We start from the raw sequence: 17411 nt of genomic DNA, 5'->3' as shown, positions 1-17411 counted from the left end.
TTATACTCTAATAAAGGTATTTTTTTAAAAATGGTATAACATTGTTCATGGAAAGGCAACGTGAAAAACTTCTACATAATACCTTGTAATCACAATTAGATTTGTGTAGTGACTATTGTTTGTGCCCTTACATGTCCTTCCTCTTCACTTCTTTCTTCCAATCATCGACACTGCTTCTCTTGTGCATAGGTTGGACACATAGGCAAGGCAAAGCCTGGCTCGAATGAGAGCTGCAAGGGACAGGAACCAGTATTCAGCCAGCTTGATCAGAATTATTTCCCACGTGATTTTTCACACTGGTTCTGATGCAGAAAAAGTCTCTTTCTTTGCGATGTTCAAGACACTATAAAAATGCAAGTTTGGAGCTACAAATGACTGAATCCCCTAAAGTGATTTCAGCCAGTCCAGGAAATTGAAGCTGACACATAAAGGAGCAAAGAGAAGAGATGAAGCAAAAGGAAATCTGATGGTACTTAAGTCCCCACTTCCATTTGTCCACAAAGCCAGCTCTACTCCTCACTTTCCCATAATCTGGTCATGTGAGGAAACAAATCCCTCATTTTAGCTAAAATATTTTGACTTGGGTTTCTTTCTTTTTCAACAAAATAATCCTGAACAATGGATGGATGAATATAATTAGCTTCTGCCAGATGTCAATTTAGAAAGATTGAAAGTGCACCTGGCCCAAATCTCTCTTCCATCAGTTTTTCATGATACTAGGAAAACCTTGAGATTCTAGTTCAAGTGTAAATGTCCTCAATGCTTGTAATAAACAAGTATTAAGAAATTATTTCTGACTTCTGGCTTCAGGATGTCAGAATAAATACAATGTTATATATAAAACTATTAGAAGATTTTTAATTTATATGTGCTAAGGAATTTTATTTTTATAAGTTTAAGGGTCTCTGGGAGTAAGAGTGCGAACACAAGCTCTATCTTAAACAAAATCGAGTGTTGCCTATTGCACCAAATATAATAAATGACAAAGATAAAGATCAAGTAGAGGAACAGAAAGTCACTTGCAACTACTGATATCAAACAAAGAAAGAAGGAGCTAGTTCTCCAAAATAAGTCAAAATACCCTGAAGATGAAAACAAGGAAGCAAAAACACTTATTGAGATAATGATATTGAATGTATGGATTACAACTCGTAACTTGTTTAGGACATTACTGACATGAAAAGAAGGAGACAATGCTGGGCAGAATGAGGAAATGTATGGTCAGACTATTTTTGCTGGAACCAGTGTATACATGAGACATCAAAGAGGAAAGCTATTCTAAATTTCAAGCAGCCCTAGAGTTGCATATTTTTGTTGGCTGGGAATAAATAAAGAGTAAGACAATCCCCACCCCAATACACATACACATACACAAGAATCTTGATCATGAGCCAAGAACATTAGCCCAGAACACCTCATTAGCCCCTCTCCTCCATGAAGCTCCTATAAATAAAAGATTCATGTAGAATTCTTATAATTCAAAAATGACTGATTAAAATTATCAAGACAGTATCTATATACAAATATTACAAATAAAAGGATAAACAAATGGCAGACAAAGAACAGTCAGCATTATATATATATATATATATATATATATATATATATATACACACATACATACATACATATAAACAAAAAAATTACCATTGAGCAGTTAAAAACCATGATTAAATATCTTGCCATAAACTCAGTAGAAGAGCTTAGGAAAGGGAAAATAAAGCAATACATGAAGGATATATAAACACAAAGCAGCAAAAGCTAAGATAAGAAATGGAAGTGAGAACTAGAATCAAAGATCTTATTGTAGGCAACACAAAAGAGAACAAACACTGCTGATGATACAGTTAGACCTATGGATAGTTAGGAATGAGAAAAATGAACAAAAGTATATGGAAATGGGGCTTCCCTGGTGTTGCAGTGGTTAAGAATCCGCCTGCCATGCAGGGGACATGGGTTTAAGCCCTGGTCTGGGAAGATCCCACATGCCATGGAGCAACTAAGCCCGTGTGCCACAAGTACTGAGCCTGCACTCTAAAGCCCAAGAGCCACAACTACTGAAGCCCATACACCTAGAGCCTATGCTCTGCAACAAGAGAGGCCATGGCAATGAGAAGCCCACACACCACAACGAAGAGTAGCCCCTGCTCGCTGCAACTAGAGAAAGCCCATGTACAGCAATGAAGACCCAACACAGCCAAAAATAATTAAATAAATAAAGTAAAATAAAAATTCTTAAAAAAATGGAAATGAACTTAGATTTTAATTTTTTTAAAGAGCTAATAGATATGAAGTATGACAAATGAGACAAAGGAGATTCAATATATGTATAATTGGTATTCCTGAAATATGAAATCTCAACAAATGAAATAGAAAAATATATTTCAAAGGTTTTACAAAAGAAAGATTTCCAGGAAAAAATGCTTTTCAAATAGAAAAAAGCACACTATGTCCCAGATTGGGGAAAAGATGATACAAATGGTCATATCCTGGTAAAGAGGATAAACTTCAAATATAAAGATTCCCTTATGCATATTGGCAAAAAGATCAAATCATATATAGGGAGAGAAATTCAGGTTAGCCTCAGATTTCTCCACAATAAACTTCAACCTGGAAATGAGTTGTACAAAGCCTTTAACTTTTCACAGAAAGAGTAATCACAGCAACTAATGGTAATTCTCCTTGCCTAGGGAAAGCTTTAGGAGGGTATGGGGGAATAGCATGGGAATTTGAAGGATTAGCAAAGCACTGTGGAAGTCAGAGTCACTTCTGGTTTCTGAACTGCCTTCTTGCTCTATTATTTTTAAGTTAAGAACCTGCTTGTTTCTCTCTCCATTTCCATCATCTGTAATTTGGATGTTCAAGACACTGTAAAGATGCAAGTTTGGAGTTACCAATCACTAAATCCCCTACAGAGGTTTCAGCCAGTCCAGGAAATTGAAGCTGACAGATAAAGAAACACATAAATCCTGTAATTCTAGATAGGATTTTTCCCATTAGTTGTAAGAAGTGAACAAAATATATCTGTTCCTATCTAAAACAATCCTTATATTTCTACATGTGAATTCTAGCCTGGCCCCCTTATAGTCAATGTTTTTCTCTTGCAAGTATACTTTTTTTTCCCCTGCATTATCATCTTTCTTTTTCTGTTGGTTCATCTCATCAACATTAAAACATATTGTCATTTTTCCTATCTGCATTTACTTCCTCATCCCTCTTTCTATCCTCAACCCACTTGTTAGATTTTTCTCCCAGCAAGCCACTGAAAACTCTGTTAATGTCTTCAACCACTTCCATCTTCCCAAATACAATCATCTGTCTCTCTTCACACTCTACCCTTTTGCCTAACAAACATGATTACAGAGTCCACAGGGTGTATACTCTATTTTGGATTTATTGGGGTTAAATAGACTTCTGTGGGGATAACCTAGAGCAATTGCCTGTTAAAAGACCCACAGCCACAACAGAGTTTTCAAAATAATATTTATAAGACAAACTTAGCCTTGTTACTTTAAAACACAGTTCACTGAGAATGGTGTCAACAAAATGGCAGACCAGGGCTTAAACCCTCTTTTCATTGTCTTACAGGAACTCTGATTTAACAATGTTCTATGGACCAACTAATTCTATGAAAACATAGTTCATTTCACAATTAGGGGCTCTACTTCTATTCTTGAAGTCTTCGTTGTTTAGTTTCTGTGTTTAAGCCAGATGTTTTTAAGCTGGTGCCTATTAGACCCCTTAAGAATTCACAAGTGGTCTTTAGAAAGACTGTCAACCCCCTTAATTCTTATGCAGATTTTGTATAAATTTACCAATGAGTATTATTTTTATGGGGAGAAGGCCCACAGCTTTAAACAAATTGACATACATGAATTAAAGCAAGGTTGGGGGGGCACCACAGTGCATATGAGAGCTTGTTTTTAAAAGTATAATGTCCTACTAGCCACAGCAATCAGACAAGAAAAACAAATAAAAGGAATCCAATTTGGAAAGGAAGAAGTAAAACTGTCACCATTTGCAGATAACATGATACTATATATAAAAAATCCTAAAGGTGTCCCCAAAAAACTACTAGAAATATTAATGAATTAAGTAAAGTTGCAGGATACAAAATTAATATATAGAAATCTGTTGCATTTCTATACACTAACAACAAACTATCAGAAAGAGAAATTAAGAGAACAATCTCATTTCCAATTGTGTCAAAAACAATAAAATACCAAGGAATAAATCTAACCAAGGAGGTAAAGGACCTGTACTCAGAAAACTATAAGACATTGAGGAAATAAATTAAGGATGACACAAACAAATGGAAGAATATGTTGTTGGAAGAATTAATGGATTGGAATAATTAATATTGTTAAAATAACCATACTACCCAAGGCAATCTACAGATTCAACACAATCCCTATCAAAATACCAACAGCATTTTTCACAGAACTAGAACAAATAATTCTAAAATTTGTATGGAAACACAAAAGACCCCAATTAGCCAAAAAAAATCTTGAGATGGAAGATCAAAGCTGGAGGTATCATTCTCCCTGATTTGAAACTATACTATGAAGCTACAGTAATCAAAACATTGTTGTATAGGCACAAAAACAGACACATAGATCAATGGAACAGGATAAAATGCTCAGAAATGAACACACATTTATAAGGCCAATTAATCCATGACAAAAAAGGCAAGAATATACAATGGGGAAAAGATAGCCTCTTCAATAAATGGCATTAGGAAAACTGGACAGCTACATATAAAAGAGCCAAACTAGACTACAATCTCATACCATATACAAAAATAAACTCAAAATAGATTAAAGACTTAAATGTAAAACCTGAAACCATAAAACTTCTAGAGGAAAACATATGTAATATGCTCTTTGACATTGGTCTTAGTAATATTTTTTTGGATCTGATTCCTCAGGCAAGGACAAAAAAGCAAAAATTTAAAAATGGGACTACATAAAGCAAAGCCTTTTGCATAGCAAAGGAAATCATCAACAAAACAAAAAGGCCACTTACTGAATGGGATAAGATATATCTGATAAGGGGTTAATATCCAAAATACACAAAGAACTCATACAACTCAACATCAAAAAACAGACAGACACACACACACACACACACACAAAAACAAATTAAAAAATGGGCAGAGGACCTCAATAGATATTTTACCAAAGAAGACATACAGATGGCCAACAGACACATGAAAACATACTTAACATCTCTGATCTTCTGGGAAATGCAAATCAAAACCACAATGAGGGGGGCTTCCCTGGTGGCACAGTGGTTGAGAGTCTGCCTGTCGATGCAAGGGACATGGGTTCATGCCCCAGTCCAGGAAGATCCCACATGCCAAGGAGCGGCTGGGCCCATGATCCAGGCTGCTGAGCCTGCGCATCTAGAGCCTGTGCTCTGCAACAGGAGAGGCCACAACAGTGAGAGGCCTGCACACCACAAAAAAAAAAAAAAAAAACAATGAGATATCACTTCACACCTGTCAGAATGGCTATCATCAAATAGACAACACATAACAAGTGTTGGTGAGAATGTTGGAGAAAGGGTAACTCTTAGGCTTCCCTGGTGGCACAGTGGTTGAGAATCCTCCTGCCAGTGCAGGGGACATGGGTTTGATCCCTGGTCTGGGAAGATCCCACATGCCAAGGAGCAGCTAAGCCCGTACACCGCGACTACTGAGCTTGCTCTCTAGAGCCCACGAGACACAACTACTGAGCCCTCGTGCCACAACTACTGAAGCCCATGTGCCTAGAGCCCGTTCTCCATGACAAGAGAAACCACCACAATGAGAAGCCCACACACTGCAATGAAGAGTAGCCCCCACTTGCCTCAACCAGAGAAAAGCCCATGCAGAGCAACGATGACCCAACACAGCCAGAAACGATAAATAAATAAAATAAAATAATAAAATAAATAAATCTGTTAAAAAAAAAGGGGGAACTGTTGTGCACTGTTGGTGGGGAGGTAAACTGGTGCAGCCACTATGGAAAACAGTATGGAGATTCCTCAAAGAATTAAAAGTAGAACTACCATATGATTCAGTAACTCCACTTCTGGCTTTTTTTCTGAAGATAACAAAAACACTAATTCAAAAAAAATATATGCACCCTTATGTTCATTACAGCATTATTTACAATAGTCAAGATATGGAAACAACCTAAGTGCACATCGATAAATGAATAAAGAAGTTTTATACACACACACACACACACATATGCACAATGGAATATTACTCAACCATAAAAAAGAATGAAATCCTGCCATTTGTGACAACATAGATGGACCTAGAGGGTTTTATGTCAAGTGAAATAAGCCAGAGAAAGACAGATAACATATGATTCCCTTATGTGTGGAATCTAGAAAACAAAACAAATGAACCAGCATAACAAACCAGAAACAGGCTTATAGATACAGATAACAAACAGAAGGGTGCCAGAAGTGGGGTGCTGTGAGTGAAATAGATGGAGGAGATAAAGAGGTACAAAATTCCAGTTGCAAAATAAATGAGTCATGGGAATGAAATGTACAGCATGGGGAATACAGGCAATATTAATGTAATCTCTTATGTAAATATCTCATGGTGACAGAGGGTAACTAGACTAATCATGGTGATCATTTTGTAATATATAGACACATTGAATCACTTTGTTGTGCACAGGGAACTAACATAGTGATGTAGGTCAATTATACTTCAAAAACAAACAAACAAACTCATAGAAAAAGAGATCAGATTTATTATTTCCAGAAGTGGGGGGTGAGGGAAGGAGTCACTTGATGAAGGCCGTGAAAAGGTACAAAATTCCAGTTATAAGATAAATGAGTACTGGGAATGTAATGACTACAAACATGATTAATATAATGAACACTGCTGTATGTTATATATGAAAGTTGTCAAGAGAGGAAATCCTGAGTTCTCATCACAAGGAAAAAATTTTTTTCTCTCTCTTTTATTTTGTATCTATATGGTATGATGAATGTTCACTAAACTTATTGTAGTAATCATTTCATTGTGGTAATCAGGTCAAATCATTAAACCTATACAGAGCTGTATGTCAATTATATCTCAATAAAACAGGAAGAAAAAATATAAGATACTAAAAATATTATTATGCCCTTTCTTACAAACACTTTTGACCCTTTGTGTTAAAAAGGCAAACTTACAGAGGGATCATTTCTACAAATGAAACATTTTAATGGCCTGAAGGATTTAGTTATGTGAGGTGTCTTAGCAGAAGGAACAGAGACATGCTTTAGAAGTGAAGGTAACTGGTGCTCATGTGCTGCCCATTAGCTGGGCTGGTCTGGGCTATGGAGTTTTATTTCGCTGAGACTGAAATTTGGAGATCCAGCAACAGTCTTCTGTCCTCTTTCCTCTCCCTTTATCTCAAAACATTATTTGAGAAATAATTGTTATTTAGTATGGAGAATCAGCCCCACTTCCCCAATCAATGTCTTTCTCTCTGCCAAGAGTGGGGGAGGACTTGCTGAGTTTGGCAGCTGTCAGCCCATCATTATTGGCTCACTGTTCCATCTGCACTCCTTAGACTGGTGCAGTCACAGGGGTTTTACCCAAACAGGCTCCCAGGGGTACAGTAACATACCTCTTGATTTGGCCATGAAGTTATATTTGTGATTATTAATAGACAAGATAAGAGGCTAGTGCTCTATTCATCCATGTTAGAGATAATTATTCAGTTTGAGCTAAGCTGATTAGAATACTGATAGGTAACCACACCATGTTTATAGCTACAGCAAGCAGTGGCCAAGAGCCTTGACACAGTGCTGCCATTTGGGTTTATCAGATAGGAAAGAAGGGCGGGGGGAGAAGAAGAAGCTGCTTTGGTTGATTAGCAATGTGCTGCATGGGACCATTTATAATGAAGCATATCATTTAAATTTTCCTTTACAAATGAGTCCAACGTGCGTTGCAGGCTGCAGGCTCTGTTAATTGTCACAAACATTGCTTTTTTTTTTTTTTTAACATTATTAGCTCTTTGGCAAGATCGCCATTGTTGACTAAAAACTTGGCATGACCAGGGTTTGCTGAATAATTTAGGTGGTTGGCAGCTGGAGAAGGAGAACACACACATCTAGGCAGACAGACATGCTGCTTGAGCTCTTTATATAATAGGATTGTATACAAAGCAGAGTACAGTCGGCAGTGACTTCTGTGTCTGTTTATAGGTAAACACTGATGTTAGTTTTATAGGAAAACTGGAGGGATACTTCTCACAAATCGTATGCAGCATATGAGACAGATGCACTGGAGGACTGTTCACATGACTCGGACCATCTCTGACTCTCACAGAATATGATTGCTAGAGTTTTCACACGCCAGTACATATGCTGCCTCTGTAGTGGGATGAGGCCTTGATTGCTGGACACAGCAGCACTAATAGGAGGTAGAGCCACCTAAAACCCTGAAAGCTTTCAAGCAGTAACATTCACGAGTCACAAAGACCATGAGACACACTCATTTACGAAGTGCATGTATATGATTATGGTTAGTGGGAGTGTACAACTACTGCCTTAGGTGGAAGGCAAAAAGGAAGGTCACAAATAGGACCACAAATATTTACTGCACACATAGGGCACTTTTGTGCATTAATCAGACCCACTGATTCTTCTTCAACTGAGCATGCTGTGTTATCAGAACTCTAGAAGATTCAAAAGACAAAAATTCAACACAAACTTTCTTAAGCCAACAGGATTTATCCACCCAGGTAAGTGCAAACGCAGAGGTAGAACTGGGTGGATAAAGACTCAAATGTTGATACCAAGATACTGGTTTTCTGCCTCTGCCATTGGAATTTTCTTCTTTTCATTCTCAAAAAGGTTCATCCTCTTGACAGATTGGCCACCACAGCTCCAGCCTCACATCACACCCTGTACAAAGCCAGTAAGAAAGAGTGAGTGAGAGGGTGCCAATTAAGGGTCTGAGATTGAGTCTTAAAGTTCTACTGACTAAACAGGATTACAGGTTCCTTCCTAAAAGGAACCCCTTTTAGGAAGGAACCCCTCTATTCACTGTAGAGCTGAGGGCAGGATTTGGGGAGAGTAAGATACCCAAATGGAAACTGGGAAGTAAGGATATTGGATAACAAAAAAAACCCAGTTAAAATAAAACTATAATGAGTACAGTTTCCCTTAGCTTGTTTTGTTTTAGGAGCCAAGGTCAATTTCTGCTTATCTGTCCTATTCCCTGGCCTAAGGAAAGTTTTTAAATAACAAAATATATTCATGAAATACCTGGGCAGGTGTGTAGCCGTAGTCAGACCTATTCCAGCCTTGGTGATACAGCAAGAACTAGACCCCCAGAAGTATATAACTGTGGTGCAGTAAAAATTGTCTTATAGAGTAGTAAGTTGAGTACTTGTGCACTGTCATGGCCACATCCCCAGCCTATAGGAAGTCAAGTAAGCCATCTTTGATCCCAAGCTTCATAGTGAATTCCTCTCTGGGCTAAACACACTGATCCCTGAACTTTAGGTGCTCCTCTGAGAGGAGAGGAAATGGGGAGCCTTTGAAAAGCTATATCCATCCTCATTTCTTTTTAATCTGCTTGATTACTAGGTTAGGAGTAAATTGAAGTGAAAATTATGCTTATCTGAGTCTGAGTCCTCTCTTTTCAACATTTTTATTAGGACCATGCTTTATAGTTTGCCTAACACATGCAAAATGTCACACCAGAGCTAAGCCAATTGATCTTTATCACAGTAGACTCCATGATCATGGATTTACCCAACTGTACTAATCTGCCATTCGTGGAGCTTTCATAGGCAATAAGCAAATTCAAACTATGCAACTTCCAATAAACGAATCTGCTGCATGTTCTTACATGCAGGATCTTTCTTGATCTTAGCCTTTCAAGAGTTCTATTTGTTTTGTTTTGTTTTGCTTTGTTTCTGTTTTTGCGGTACGCAGGCCTCTCACTGTTGTGGCCTCTCCCGTTGTGGAGCACAGGCTCCGGACGCGCAGGCTCAGCGGCCATGGCTCACGGACCCAGCCGCTCTGCGGCATGTGGGATCTTCCCGGACCAGGGCACGAACCCGTGTCCCCTGCATCGGCAGGCGGACTCTCAACCACTGTGCCACCAGGGAAGCCCCAAGAGTTCTATTTTTTAAAGAGCAATCTTTGATGACCAGGCAGATAGCCCTGTGACTTATATCCCGGGACTGTCTCCCACCATGTTTAGCTCACTCATCTGCCTTTTCACAGGCTGCTAGCCCCACAGTATAACTTTACCAGTAAAGATTTAATAATCTTCTGAACAATCAATTCTATTTTAAGGTTTATGTAGAAAAAACAAATGATATGTAGATAGTGTAGGATTCTAATAGGACAAGATAAAAATGAGGGATATGATTGCTACTTCATATATATGTGTGTGTGTGTGTGTGTGTGTGTGTGTGTGTGTGTATATGTCCTAAGTGTTCTTTATTGGTTTGAATCAAGGGAGAAGATACTGTAACTGGCATGACAGAATCAAAAATATCAAGAAATTTTTAACTAAAATAATTAAAGGAAAAAATTTAAATATTAAAAATAAAACTGTGGGCTTTTATTCCCTTTGCTTTCCCAAATCTTCCCATTCCTTTCTGGCTCCTTCATTCACTCCTTAGTTATTTATTTATTCACTTACCTGTTCATTCATTTTACACATTAGTTTTAAGCAATTGGTAGATGTAAAGCACTAGTTGGATCCTGGGAATATAAGACTAAAAATACACAATCCTAGTCTTCATTGGATTAAATCCAGTGAGGTGAGACACACCAGTCAGTACTTGATTAAAATGCCCCTTAGCAAGAGTTACAAGAGGATTGTACAGACCTCTTATTGGATGTATGGAATTGTCAGGGAACACTTGCTAGTGGAAATGATGTCAAAGCCAAGTCTTAAAGTTCTAGTCATAGTAACTAAAGGTAGGAAGTTTACGAAGGACTGGGAGAAAGGAGGAATATCAGTGTTAGGAAAAGTCCAAAAAGGTATTCTTGAAGCCTAGAATGCTAAGAGTAAATGAAGCTGGAAAGGTAACCAGAATCAGGTCATAAAGGAATCTGAATACACCCCTAATATGTTTGGATTTTTATCCTGAAAGATGACTCTGGAAGAAGAGTTCAGGGTAAAGATTGATTTAAGACTAGAGGCTGCAAGAGCAACTACATAAAATGATAAAAATATGAAAGAACTAAAACAATGGCAGTGAGGAGGTATGGAAGGACACAGAAGGACAGAGAATCAAGGAAGGACACAGAATCAAGAGATTCAAGGAGATAAGAATTGACAAGTTTTAATTCATTCTTCCTTCTGTCAGTTTCCAGCTCAGGATATTTTCTTAGCTTGACTTTCTCTTCCACTTAATATTTCTAAAACTCACCAACCTCTCTACTGTCAAGTATGTCTCTTTTGCACTTCCTCCAATTAAATGAAGGAAATATAGCTCATATATTTACCTAATAGCTTATTGACTATAGTAAAACATTCAAAAAGTCTTTAAAACCACTCTCCTCAGTGTAAGAATCTCACAGATTTGAATATGCCACAGAAATCAAATGCTTTTGCGTAAGTAACACTGCCATTTTGCACAAATGGGGGCATCACTCAAACACAGGTCAACAGAGCTGTATGATACAGCAGACCTACACTTAGGTTCAGGTTGCTAGAACAGTGAACAAGTATTACCATGACGTCCTTGGGCTTCTCTATGGAAGTTCATTCTGGCTTCTAGAACTGCCAAACTGTAAAAGAAGAAGAATTAAAAATACACAAAAAAGCAAGATTTGCTTCCCTATGTATTCTGGTTATAAGTGTGGTTCTGCACCAACAAAAACAACAGGCTCAATATAAGGCAAACATTGGAATATCATTTCCAAAAATATTATTATTATCCTTGTGTTTCCAGAATGAACATCTGATTACTATTAAACTTTATTCTCCTGGAAAAATAATTCTCTCCAATCACATAAACATTCTTGAATTATAGCCAAAGAAATATGTTTCAGTAGTTCCTTACAGTATACATTTGATTATGCATTAATGAATCAAACAAATCAATGTTTTAATAGACCATTAGATGACTTTTTCATGCATGCATCCATCCTTCTAAACATGCAATAAAATGAAGTCAGATCCACATTATGACTGCAGATGACTGCATCACAACTCATAACTTTATCCAGATATAATTTTAAGTAAGTTTCAGGAAATATACATGCCAATGATACTGATGAATTTCAAAATTCTCATGCTTTTATCACTGTCATTTTACTCTACTCTGTCATCCCATCTTTGTTGTAACTAAGTGATGATACTGAAGTCACATGATAAGTTAACCAATGGACTTGGAAAACTATATATAAATAGCCAAGTAAAAAGGAAGTGTGTGTTCATAACCTTTAGTGAATAATTCATGGCATTTGGATGCATGAAATATTCTACTAACAAAATGTTGCAAGAGAAAGGAGATGAAAGAATTAGTATCTGTGGTTCAAGTGATTAAGAAAATGTTACTATAGACATTTGAGGCCCATTTTTCCTGCTTTGAAAAGCTAACGTGAAGACCGTATAAGACATTATGCAGATTTCAAATTGTAGTATATATTTGGAATGAGGCACAAGTCCTTCAAAGGCTCTTTTTAATATCCGACTCTCATTGTAAAATTGAAAAAGGATTGCATTTTATTTTTTTTAATTTTTATTTCATATTGGATTATAGTTGATTAACAATGTTGTGCTAGTTTCAAGTGTACAACAGAGTGATTCAGTTATATATATACATGTACCTATTCTTTTTCAAATTCTTTTCACATTTATGTTATTACAGAGCATTGAGCAGAGTTCCCTGTGCTATACAGTAGGTCCTTGTTGGTTATCTAATTTAAATATAGCAGTGTGTACATGTCAGTCCAAAACTCCCAATGTATCCCTCTCCTCCTCCCTTCCCCCCCAACCCCGGTAACCATAAGTTGGTTCTCTAAGTCTGTGAGTCTGTTTCTGTTTTGTAAATAAGTTCATCTCTATCATTTTTTTAAGATTCTGCGTATAAGCAGTATCATATGATATTTGTCTTTCTCTGTTTGACTTACTTCACTTAGTATGATAATCTCCAGGTCCATCCATGTTGCTGCAAATGGCATTATTTCATTCTTTTTAATGGTTGAGTAATATTCCATTGTATATATGTACCACATCTCCTTTATCCATTCATCTGTCAATGGACATTTAAGCTGCTTCCAAATCTTGGCTATTGTAAAAAGCATTGCAATGAATATTGGGGTACATGTATACTTTTGAACCATGTGTTTCTCTGGATATATTTCCAGGAGTGGGATTGCTGGGTCATATGGCAGCTCAGTTTTTAGTTTCTTAAGGAAACTCCATACTGTTGTCCATAGCAGTTGTACCAATTTACATTCCCACCAACAGTGTAGGAGGGTTCCTGAAAAAGGATTGCATTTGATAATCTGAATAAATGTTTTGTTAAACCCAGTTTTATTTTTTTTCTTAGAATAATTTTTTATTTATTTTATTTATTTTTGGCTGTGTTGGGTCTTCGTTTCTGTGCGAGGGCTTTCTCCAGTTGCGGCAAGCAGGGGCCACTCTTCATTGCGGTGCGCGGGCCTCTCACTATTGTGGCCTCTCTTGTTGCAGAGCACAGGCTCCAGAGGCGCAGGCTCAGTAATTGTGGCTCACGGGCCTAGTTGCTCCGCGGCATGTGGGATCTTCCCAGACCAGGGCTCGAACCCATGTCCTCTGCACTGGCAGGCAGACTCTCAACGACTGCGCCACCAGGGAAGCCCAAACACAGTTTTATTTAAGTAGCAGCTTCTGGGGCGTTTGCTCCGAGCTCAGACTCCTGCTTCTCCACCACATCCATCTCCTACCCTCTACCTCTTGACCACTATAGTGTGACACACTGCCTTTGTCAGACCCTCTGAAGTAGTAGATTCCACCTGCCTCTTCACCCACCCCAGATGACCCAGATATAATCCTTGGGTGTGTATCTTTTTATAAACAAAACCGCAATCATTCTAATCTGAAGCCCACTGTGAGAATCATTAGCAGTTCATTGACAACAGAGGCTCTGCCTGTTTTACTTGCCTCTTTAGCAAGGCCTAGGACATTGTAACATTCAAGAAATATTTGTTGAGTAAATAAATGAAATTGATTAGGAGAAGGAAGCTAAGGAAGAGGAATATAAAAAATTGAGGACTGCCCAATCAATTGACAAACTCTTTTATTTCTCATTAATAAACATGTATTTTTTCTCATGTAGTAATGTCAACCCTTAGATCTTTGACATCACAAGAGCCTCTGGAGCATGAGATCCTTTTAATAAAGTAACTCCTCTTTGTTGTAAAATGTTCATGTAATAAGAGATTCTTACAGAACCAGCAGCGTTACTTACTTTGATAAATCTCATAAAGATAAAGAGTGTAACAAGAGGATCATAAAAAGTTTGCTCATGATGAAGTCCAAAAGCCTACAGCTACTACTGTACACATGATCTAGGATATCCAAGATGAAGAAACAAAGAAACTGGAGGTTGATTATCATATTCAAATAATTAAGACCCAATTTTTTGAAAAGGAACATAGCTCTCTATATAGCCATGATCTCTCTAGAAAAACATTCATATAAAATGATGAGGATCTTGAATAGAAAGAGAAACTTAAAAACATGATTGTAGAGAGGACCTTCAAGATGGCAGAGGAGTAAGACATGGAGAGCACCTTCCTCCCCACAAATATATCAAAATACATCTACATATGGAAAAACTCCTACAGAACACCTACTGAAAGATGGCAGAAGACCTCACACTTCCCTAAAGCCGTGTGGCTGACAGGGTCTTGGTGCTCTGGCCAGGTGTCAGGCCTAAGCCGCTGAGGTGGGAGAGCTGAGTTCAGGACATTGGACCACCAGAGACCTCTCAGCCCCACTTAATATCAATCAACCAGAGCTCTCCCAGAGATCTCCATCTCAACACTAAGACCCAGATCCACCCAACGACCAGCACACTTCAGTGCTGGACAACCCCATAAAAAACAACTAGCAAGACAGGAACACAATCCCACCCATTAGCAGAAAGGCTGCCTAAAATCATAATAAGTTCACAGACACTGCAAAACACACCACCAGACTCGGCCTTGCCTAACAAAAAGACGAGATCTAGCTTCATCCACCAGAACACAGGCACCAGTCCCCTCCACCAGGAAGCCTACACAACCCACTGAACCAACCATATCCACTGGGTGCAGACACAAAAAACAAGAAGAACTATGAACCTGCAGCCTGCGGAAAGGAGACCCCAAACACAGTAAGTTAAGCAAAATGAAAAGACAGAGAAATTCACAGCAGATGAAGGAGCAAGGTAAAAACCCACCAGACAAAACAAATGAAGAGGAAATAGGCAGTCAACCTGAAAATGAATTCAGAGTAATGATAGTAAAGATGATCCAAAATCTTGGAAATAGAATGGAGAAAATGCAAGAAACGTTTAACAAGGACCTAGAAGAACTGAAGAGCAAACAAACAATGACGAAAAACACAATAAATGAAATTAAAAATTCTCTAGAAGGAATCAATAGCAGAATAACTGAGGCAGAAGAAGGGATAAGTGACCTGGAAGATAAAATAGTGGAAATAATGACCACAGGGAAGAAAAAAGAAAAAAAGAATGAAAAGAACTGAGGACAGTCTCAGAGACCTCTGGGACAACATTAAACACACCAACATTCAAATTATAGGGTCCCAGAAGAAGAAGAGAAAAATAAAAAGGGACTGAGAAAATATTTGAAGAGATTATAGTTGAAAACTTCCCGAATATGGGAAAGGAAATAGCCACCCAGTCCAGGAAGCTCAGAGAGTACCATAGAGGATAAACCCAAGGAGAAACACATCAAGAAACATATTAATCAAACTATCAAAAATTAAATACAAAGGAAATATATTAAAAGCAGTAAAGGGAAAAACAATAAATAACATACAAGGGAATCCTCATAAGGTTAACAGCTGATTTTTCAGCAGAAACTCTGTAAGCCAGAAGGAAGTGGCAGGATATATTTAAAGTGATGAAAGGGAAAAACCTACAACCAAGATTATGCTACCCAGCAAGGATCTCATTCTGATTCACAGAGAAATTAAAACCTTTACAGACAAGCAAAAGCTAAGAGAATTCAGCACCACCAAACCAGCTTTACAACAAATGCTAAATGAACTCTGTAGGTGGAAAACACAAGAGAAGGAAAAGACCTACAATAACAAGCCCAAAACAATTCAGGAAATGGTAATAGGAACATACATATCGATTATTACCTTAAATGTAAGTGGATTAAATGCTCCAACCAAAGACATAGACTGGCTAAATAGATACAAAAACAAGAACCATATATATGCTGTCCACAAGAGACCCACTTCATACCTAGGGACACATACAGATTGAAAGTGAGGGGATGGAAAAAGATATTCCATGCAAATGGAAATCAAAAGAAAGCTGGAGTAGCAACTCTCATATCAGACAAAATATACTTCAATATAAAGGCTGTTACAAGAGACAAAGAAGGACACTACAGAATGATCAAGAGATCAATCTAAGAAGCAGATATAAAAATTGTAAATATATATGCACCCAACATACGATCACCTCAATACATAAGACAAATGATAACAACCCAAAATGGGAAGTCAACAGTAACACAGTCATAGTAGGGGACTTTAACACCTCAGTTTCACCAATGGACAGCTCAACCAAAATGAAAATAAATAAGGTATACAAGCTTTAAGTGACATTAAACAAGATGGACTTAATTGATATTTATAGGGCATTCCATCCAGAAACAACAGAATACACTTTCTTCTTAAGTGCTCATGGAACATTCTCCAGAATAGATCATACTTTAGGTCACAAATCAAGTCTTGGTAAGCTGAAGAAAATTGAAATCGTATCAAATATCTTTTTTGACCACACGTTATGAGACTAGATATCAATTGCAGGAAAAAAAAACAGTAATAAAAATGAAAACACATGTAGGCTAACCAATATGCTATTAAATAACCAAGAGATCACTGAAGAAATCAAAGAGGAAATCAAAAAATACCTAGAAGCAAACGACACTGGAAACATGATGATCCAAAACCTATGAGATGCAGCAAAAGCAGTTCTAAGAGGGAAGTATATAGCAATACAATCTTACATTAAGAAACAAGAAACATCTCAAATAAACAACCTAACCTTACACCTAAAGCAATTAGAGAAAGAAGAACAAAAAAACCCCAAAGTTAGCAGCAGGAAAGAAATCATAAAGATCAGATCAGAAACAAATGAAAAAGAAATGAAGAAAACAATAGGAAAGATCAATAAAACTAAAAGCTGGTTCTTTGAGAAGATAAA

The sequence above is a fragment of the Aethalodelphis obliquidens genome, unplaced genomic scaffold (genome assembly GCF_003676395.1).
Source record: "Aethalodelphis obliquidens isolate GAN/ISIS:26980383/991018 unplaced genomic scaffold, ASM367639v1 scaffold39, whole genome shotgun sequence".
NCBI lineage: Eukaryota > Metazoa > Chordata > Mammalia > Artiodactyla > Delphinidae > Aethalodelphis > Aethalodelphis obliquidens.
This window is presented reverse-complemented; position numbering follows the sequence as displayed.